Raw genomic sequence first — 7,269 nt, 5'->3', positions numbered from 1 at the left:
TAAGCCCATATCTTGGAAAGCCCATATATGGACATATTGTGTTAGTCTCATGTGGTCTATGATATCAGACATCTAGAATATAAACTCAGTCCATTTTCTTAACTTTGTATAGGGATAGGCTACCAAATTTACAATATCATTCGAAGCTCTCGCTCCCCAAAGCCAACAAGGAAGGCAGCAGGTGATAACAGCTTTGGTTTTACTTGTTCAGCCCTCCATAAGGCCCAAATTGTTATTTGTTCACAGCTATTTTGAGAAACCCCATAGCTGCAGACCACAGGGTACCTCTTACCTCCACAGTCTTGGCTATTTTCTAACCCCAACCCTTTTTTTGTGTTCATCAGCATCACTCAGACTCCATGAATCAAACGTTTGTCTTGAAATTATTTTTGTTCAAGGAAAACTAACAGTATCTTTCAGTAGGCCTATAATGCAATATGGACATGCTGTGGTGAAGTGGCACTCTACTGTTTAAGGAACTTACTGCTCACTTATTTAGTTGAATCAATTTTCTCTGTATGTAACGAATTGCCGAAAAGCATGGCAGAGACTATATGTTTACTTTGCACCCTGTCCATCTTTCAGTCCAACTCCATCATGTGTACAATATTGTGTGCACACACCCTAGAGACCAAACAACCTTTGACCTTCATTTGTCACATCTGCCTTTTATAGCGCCACCAGGAGGCCAATTTTGTTTTGATATTACTCCTTCAAATTTAATCCAGATTTCATGCAAATTGGTACACGTGATTTCTCTTTTGACTAAGATTGAGTGGCAGTTTTGAACAAAATGCCACAAATCATCAACACAGCGTGACAGCGTCTGATTGCGGTGAGGCAGATCTGTTCAAAACCTTTTTTGAACGGTGTGACCACCGTCACACAGTCTCTTTGTCCGTATGTTACTATGTGTGTCTGTCTGTCTGTCTGTCTGTCTGTCCGTAGCATGAGCTGCAATACCACTGGTGACCAAGTGGCACTGTTGCGTCTCACACACACGCACAACCCTGAAATGAACTGCTACACACACACGGCCACAGTACACACACACACACACACACCACCACTCACTTAAAACTTGGTTTGATTTTTTTATATTAGGCCCTACTCCTACAAATTGTGTCCAAACATCACAAAATATAGTCAAATGATCAAGACGGATCCGTCAGATTTTTAATATTTCATCCTGATTCGCCCGTTACGAACATTTTTGGCCCACAATAATCTACCTGACCTGGTGGAGAACTGTGCTCAGAGGAGCACTTTTTCTTGTTCATTCTTGTACATGAAAAACGCATAATGAAAAACAAAATGGCTTTACAGTGTATCTTTTATTGATATAGATAGCAGCGGGTTTACAGAAATATAATTGCAAGAGTATACAAATGCCCCAACGATCGATCGATAGACAGATATTTTCATCTTTTTTTAACAGTTGACAGTTGTTCACAAATTGCAATGTTCTCAGACTAGGGCAGAAAACAATTAATAGTTTGAATTACTTTAATTGGCCAGAAAGGAAAAAAATACAATGGAGTTTGCACAAAAACAAATTTCACCCACATCTTTACACCGGCCTGTAAACCTGTGATGTAACAATAAAGATTATTCTGATTTGATCTGATTTGTTATGTCAAACATTTGGGATTCCTCTGCTTTAGAGCGGAAAGAAAGGGTAATGAACCACTGCACTGGTACCTGCCCTGGTTCTAATTCCAACCTCTACATCAAACCCCAGTAAGTGTGTGAGATGAGAGAAAAACATGGACAAAAATATATTTTAAGTACATTGTTTAGATGAAATACTTTAAAGTAATCTTCCATTGGCAGAGATGTTTGTTTGGATATCTGCATTTGGATATCTGCATTGGTCTCTTAACTGTAAAAATGTAAATCCATCTCAAGCGGCAAATAAAGCAACAGAAGATATTTTAAAAAGCAACATAAATTATTTATAGAATTACAATATCTATTTTTTCCATAATGATGAAAAATTAAGAGGCTATAGGCCTATAGAAAAATATATACCGGTATTCAAAAAGTAACAGGTCTACATTTACAGTATACTACAGAAATGAATACACCCTTGTGCAATATCACTGAATGTAAAATGATTCAAAATTGTAACACCTCTCAAATATGAAATGTTTTCTGTTGATGAGTATTTCCTCTTATTAATACACAACAAATGCATTAGAAAGACTATATTAAATATTCCTCAAACCCTGTGATCATTAATACTAAACAGAGTAGGCCTACACCTGTGATTTCCAATTAGCCTACATGAACATGGCTATAAAATGACCAGTGAACTTTCAAAGATTTTTGACATATGGCCTTTATCTATCTGCATTTCCATGTGGAAAAGAATTGCCAGAGGAATTGAACCATTTGATAGTGAGACTTCCCAAAGATTAAAAGGAATACAGGAAGATAATTGACCAAATAAAAAATAGTCAATGCAGTTGCAGCATCAATCAGCCACCATGTCAAGAGTTTTTGTGACAGTTGAGAAAGATATTGCATGGACGGCATCCAAGAAAATAACTCTTGATATGGGCAAAACGGCAAGATTAAAACTTTGCCAAATATCATGAAAAACATACTTTGGTCAGAAGACCAAAATCACACAAAAGGAAAAAAGAGAGAGAGAGAAAGAGAGAGAGAGAGAGAATAAAACAATTATCCAGAATGAAATTAGCTTAGAAGTAACGAATGGCTGTCCACATCGAGAACAATAACTATAACAATAATGATGTGTAATTTTATAAATCCACACAACTACTATGACAACAGTGGTGAACAACGTTGAACACATCACTCACGTAGCTTACAACTCATCAGTCACGTTCAACATACATGTTCAATAGGTTTACATCAATCAGTCACATACTGTACAACGCCACTCACGTAGCCTACAACACATCACGTTCAACATAGAGTAGGCCAGGCCAGTGGTTCTCAAAGTGGATTCCAGGAACATTATGGGTTCCTTTATGGGGGTCTACATTGACCCATAGAAATCTGTAACTCTGATAGTATACAAATGGGTCCATTTGGTTCCATTTGTATACTGTCAGAGAAGGATCTTGAAATGTAAAAGTGTGAGAAGCTCTGTGCCAATATGCTCAATATGTTTACTTCAACACCTCACATATCCTGCAACTCAAGTAGCCTACAACACATTACTCATGTTCAACATGTTTACTGGATGACCGTTATTGTTCTGGTGTGGATGCTCACATCATTATCGTTAGTTATCTTGAATGATAACCATCATTCTTAGTGTGGACAGCTGAATCAGGGGGAAAAGAACAGTTGAATCTCAGTAATAAAAGGTGTAATGATTTCCTACAGTGGGGTAGGTATTTTTAATAATGTAAATATAAACAGCAAGTCCTTTTATTTTACACAAGAGCAAATATCATACTGTTCAACTTGAAAGTAATTAAATTACTGTAAGGTGATACAATTTTGAATAATTTTATATTTAAGCGATTTTGCACAGGGGTGTACTTACATCTGTTGTATACTGTATATTAGCTGCATAGCAGTTTCAGAAATAAAATAAAATCAGCTGCATCTACATTATACAACATAAATGCAATGGATACTTCAGTAAAAACAAACAAATTGCACAACACTACATTTATCAGGTCACTGTTTTTTGAGTGACGCACACTCAATGCATCTTATGGCTTCCAGCATATTAGGCTATTTATAGAGGGCTAATCATCACTGTGGGTTAAATACATTAGGCAACAATGGTAATAGATACATGTTGTCTCCATTCAAATGTTTCTCAAGGCACATTCATTTTTAATTGTCGGAATCTCACTAACAACTTAATTATATTTGACTGTGGAGTCACTCGCTGGTTTCTCCCGAGTGCAGTTACATCTAATTCACATTAGAGAATGCCAACCATCACTTCAAGAGAGAATGTGGAAGTCCTCTAGTTAAGTATTAACTTAATTTTTGGCCAAACTCAGATAACAGAAAGTGCTTGAATAGCCATTGAACACTTCAGCAATTCTGAATTCTGAACATCTGAATATTAGTAACACTAGATTTCAGTGTAATTTATTAAAATAAAAAAGGTTGCTCCCAGTCATGCAACAGACCTTAATTATGAATTATCAGATTTGTTGGACATGTACAGTAAGATAACAATTTATAATTACAGAAACGCAAAAGGTCTAATTTTAAAAGTTCAAATCTTTCCTCACTGTGAAAACTTGGTAATATCTCCACTGTGCAATAAAAAACATTCCATGCCTAGGTGAGATATATCTACAGCTCTACTGTAAATGATATACGGTAAATAAAACTTTAAAATAATGTACTGTAACTAATTGGTCCTTTTTAAAGGATGAGTTGTAAGCTTAATTTATACTGCATATTGATGCCCTTTGTATGGTCTATTGCGATTTAGAAGTGATGTATTGACAATGTTCAAATCTGTCTGTGCCTAAATCAGAAAGGGGAAAAAAATAATAGGAATGCACATATTAATAGTGTACATATCACCGTTCAATCCCAATTCAAAACATCACAATCTCAGAAAGCCTGTAGCAGTTTCAAGAAATGGTGTGGGACAAAATCCCATTGATAGTGTCACATCAATGATTAATTTGAACACCAGTATTATTCTTGGACACAATTTGCCCAATACCCAACACAAAAAAATAAATTACATATAATTTGATAATGGTCTAATAAAGTACAGGTAATAAACCAATACAAAATGAGAAAATATTTGTAAATCTGATTTTATAAAAAAAAAGAAAAGAAAAGAAAAAGACAAATCTGACATAAATACAATTATTTTTGAATTATAATCTCTGGTGTTTCACATGTTGAAGAAAGCCAATCACAGTCAGCTCTTTTATACGAAGCAATGCCTAATTTATGCCCTGTCGTACACAGCATCGTGGACCGAAAATAGCTGATCTACTAAATAAGCCTCACAACATTGTGGATAAGACATGTTGTACGCGTGCGATAGATATGTATAAATTGGGCTAAATTGGGCTTGAGGTTGCCTTCGAGAGTAGGGTGGGTCCCTTTAGTCCCCACCAATCACATTACCAAGTGGATTTTACACAACGTCCATAAATGTAATGGTGTTAAGAATTCATTCTAATATAAAGTACAGTTCACACAGACAACAAGATAAGAAAAGTAGCATTTAACTGAGCTCTTCTTCTTTGTTATCAGAGACCAGCCCCTTGTTCATACTAACAAAGAAAGATTAAATTCAAAAAATTAAATGTTTGGCAGCAGGTTTTCAGATTTTCATGCTTAACAACTTTGGAAATCCATCTACAGATCTGATAGAGGTGAGACAAAAAACAGAACAAATGTAATAATCTAGCAATTTCAGTTACTTTCCCCTGTCATCATACGGTAAGTCGCACACAACAAACTAACAACCCATATGAGCCATCAGGATGAAAATGAAGCAAGACTTGAGACAAACTTGGGTCCTGAGTTGACCTTCATTGGCCAAAATTAGACAAGAATATTCTGTATTCTACTGTACAATATAAGAATGTCAAACTTGAACGGTTTCCATTTACATGAGAGTATATTGTATGTATGATGGGCTCTATTCCTGCATGTAACACCAACTTGGACAATATAAAACAATATAAAATGGATGTGGCCAAAGAACAACTGCCTCTCCATTACATGGCAACATTCACTAATTCTATCACATTGTTACAGTTGGAAAACTCCAGCTAATGAATACTATTCCAGTTTATGCGTTCCTGACGCATTACATGAAAACATATAAATCTATATACTATTCATTACAAAAACAATACACACACTCGCACCATGCGCGCAGGACACGCATACAGTATGTTGATGAGGTGTGCATGAACATAAAATTAGAAAACACCAATATTTAGTCGAGAGTTTGCTTAACAATTTTCTTCCCCACTCTTGATTCACATTCATTCTCATTTAGATCACAATTGGGAGTTTTTTTTAGGGAGAACTATCCATAAAAAAAGTTAAAATATACAAATAACTTGCAGTAGTAGTAGAATGGCTGCCAATGAGATGAAGTTATCTCAGGAGATTAAAAAAAGAAAGAAAAAAAGAAAAGAAAGCAAACAAATGTTTAACCGTTATAGGCACACATTTGCAAATGCACTGGAAAATCCTGACAGTAATTTCAACTATGGGAAAGAAAAAATAAGGATTTTACAGCGTAGAAAGCTTCATGTGTGCAACTAGTTGTCTGATGGATATATATTTGAATACATTTATGGAGAATGACTTAACGATATGGATCCACTGGAGATATTTTGCAGGGGGAAACTCAAGTTTACTTGTTAAGCTGACTCACCAAAGTAGCCAAAACATTTATGAACCTGTGCTATAAATGAAGAAGTCGGTTCACAGTGTCCCAAAATGTGTCCTTTCCTTTGTAAACATTGAGGAAAAGAGGCAACTGTGAAAAAGAATTCCTCTGGTGGAGCCTTACCCCCTATAAGTAACTGGTCACAATATAGAGCATCATAAAGTGCTGGATGAAAACGTTAAAAAATATATTCTCTGCCTGCTGTCCTATATTGATACCCTCTAACTTACCTAAAATACTCAATGCTTTGTTATATATAAAAAGGAGAACGTGTTCTACAGTACGTTGCAAGCCGACACAGTCTAGTACTGGAGAATATAGAATGATATGCTAACTTACACCAACAGCTATGCTTAAACCATATATTACAAAATATCACTAAGAAATAATCAAACATCAATAATTTTGAGACGTTTCACTCACAGCTCGAGGTGATCTGCTTCATTCTAATAGAACAGCTGTAAGAAGACTACAAACCTTGTGTAAAAATGTGTAGACAAAAATATAATTTTCAAAATCCAATGTCAAGGTCTTTGTCTGTATATTTGACATTTTCCAAATTGTATAATCAATTCCACGATGACATATCTTCGTGAAGGCTGTCCTTTGAAAAGATTAAGTAGTTCCTCATGGACAGCCACACATAAGTTCGTTCAACTTTCAATGTCCTCCTGCATCCAAGACAATCTTCACGGTTCCTAAATAAGAGCAGTTCACACATTAGCGGGGCATAAACAGTGCCAAATATACTGTAGGTACATATTCCTGGATCACAACTACTGCAGGGATATTTCACCGCTTCGAGTTCAGTGAAAATCAGGATGGATTTCCTGTGCACCACTGTCGACTAAACTATTTAATTATTGACTACTGTCAATCTGGCATCCCTA

At 35.8% G+C, this 7,269-nt stretch overlaps 1 protein-coding gene across 2 annotated transcripts in view; it reads right to left on the bottom strand.

Moving 5' to 3' along the window:
- Positions 1-3,472: 3,472 nt before the first annotated feature.
- The window catches only part of nfat5b (nuclear factor of activated T cells 5b), a 40,308-nt gene continuing 36,511 nt past the window's right edge, over positions 3,473-7,269 (bottom strand). For both annotated transcript variants that reach the window (XM_080729315.1, XM_080729316.1), the window contains one exon: positions 3,473-7,077. The gene's annotated coding sequence lies outside the window, so the exon portion shown is untranslated. The remainder of the gene's footprint in view (positions 7,078-7,269) is intronic.

The sequence above is a fragment of the Nannobrachium achirus genome, assembly GCF_963921795.1.
Source record: "Nannobrachium achirus genome assembly, chromosome: 7".
In the NCBI taxonomy this organism is placed as follows: Eukaryota; Metazoa; Chordata; class Actinopteri; order Myctophiformes; family Myctophidae; genus Nannobrachium; species Nannobrachium achirus.
Note: the sequence above shows the minus strand (reverse complement) of the source record. Positions and strands in the feature narration are given on the sequence as shown.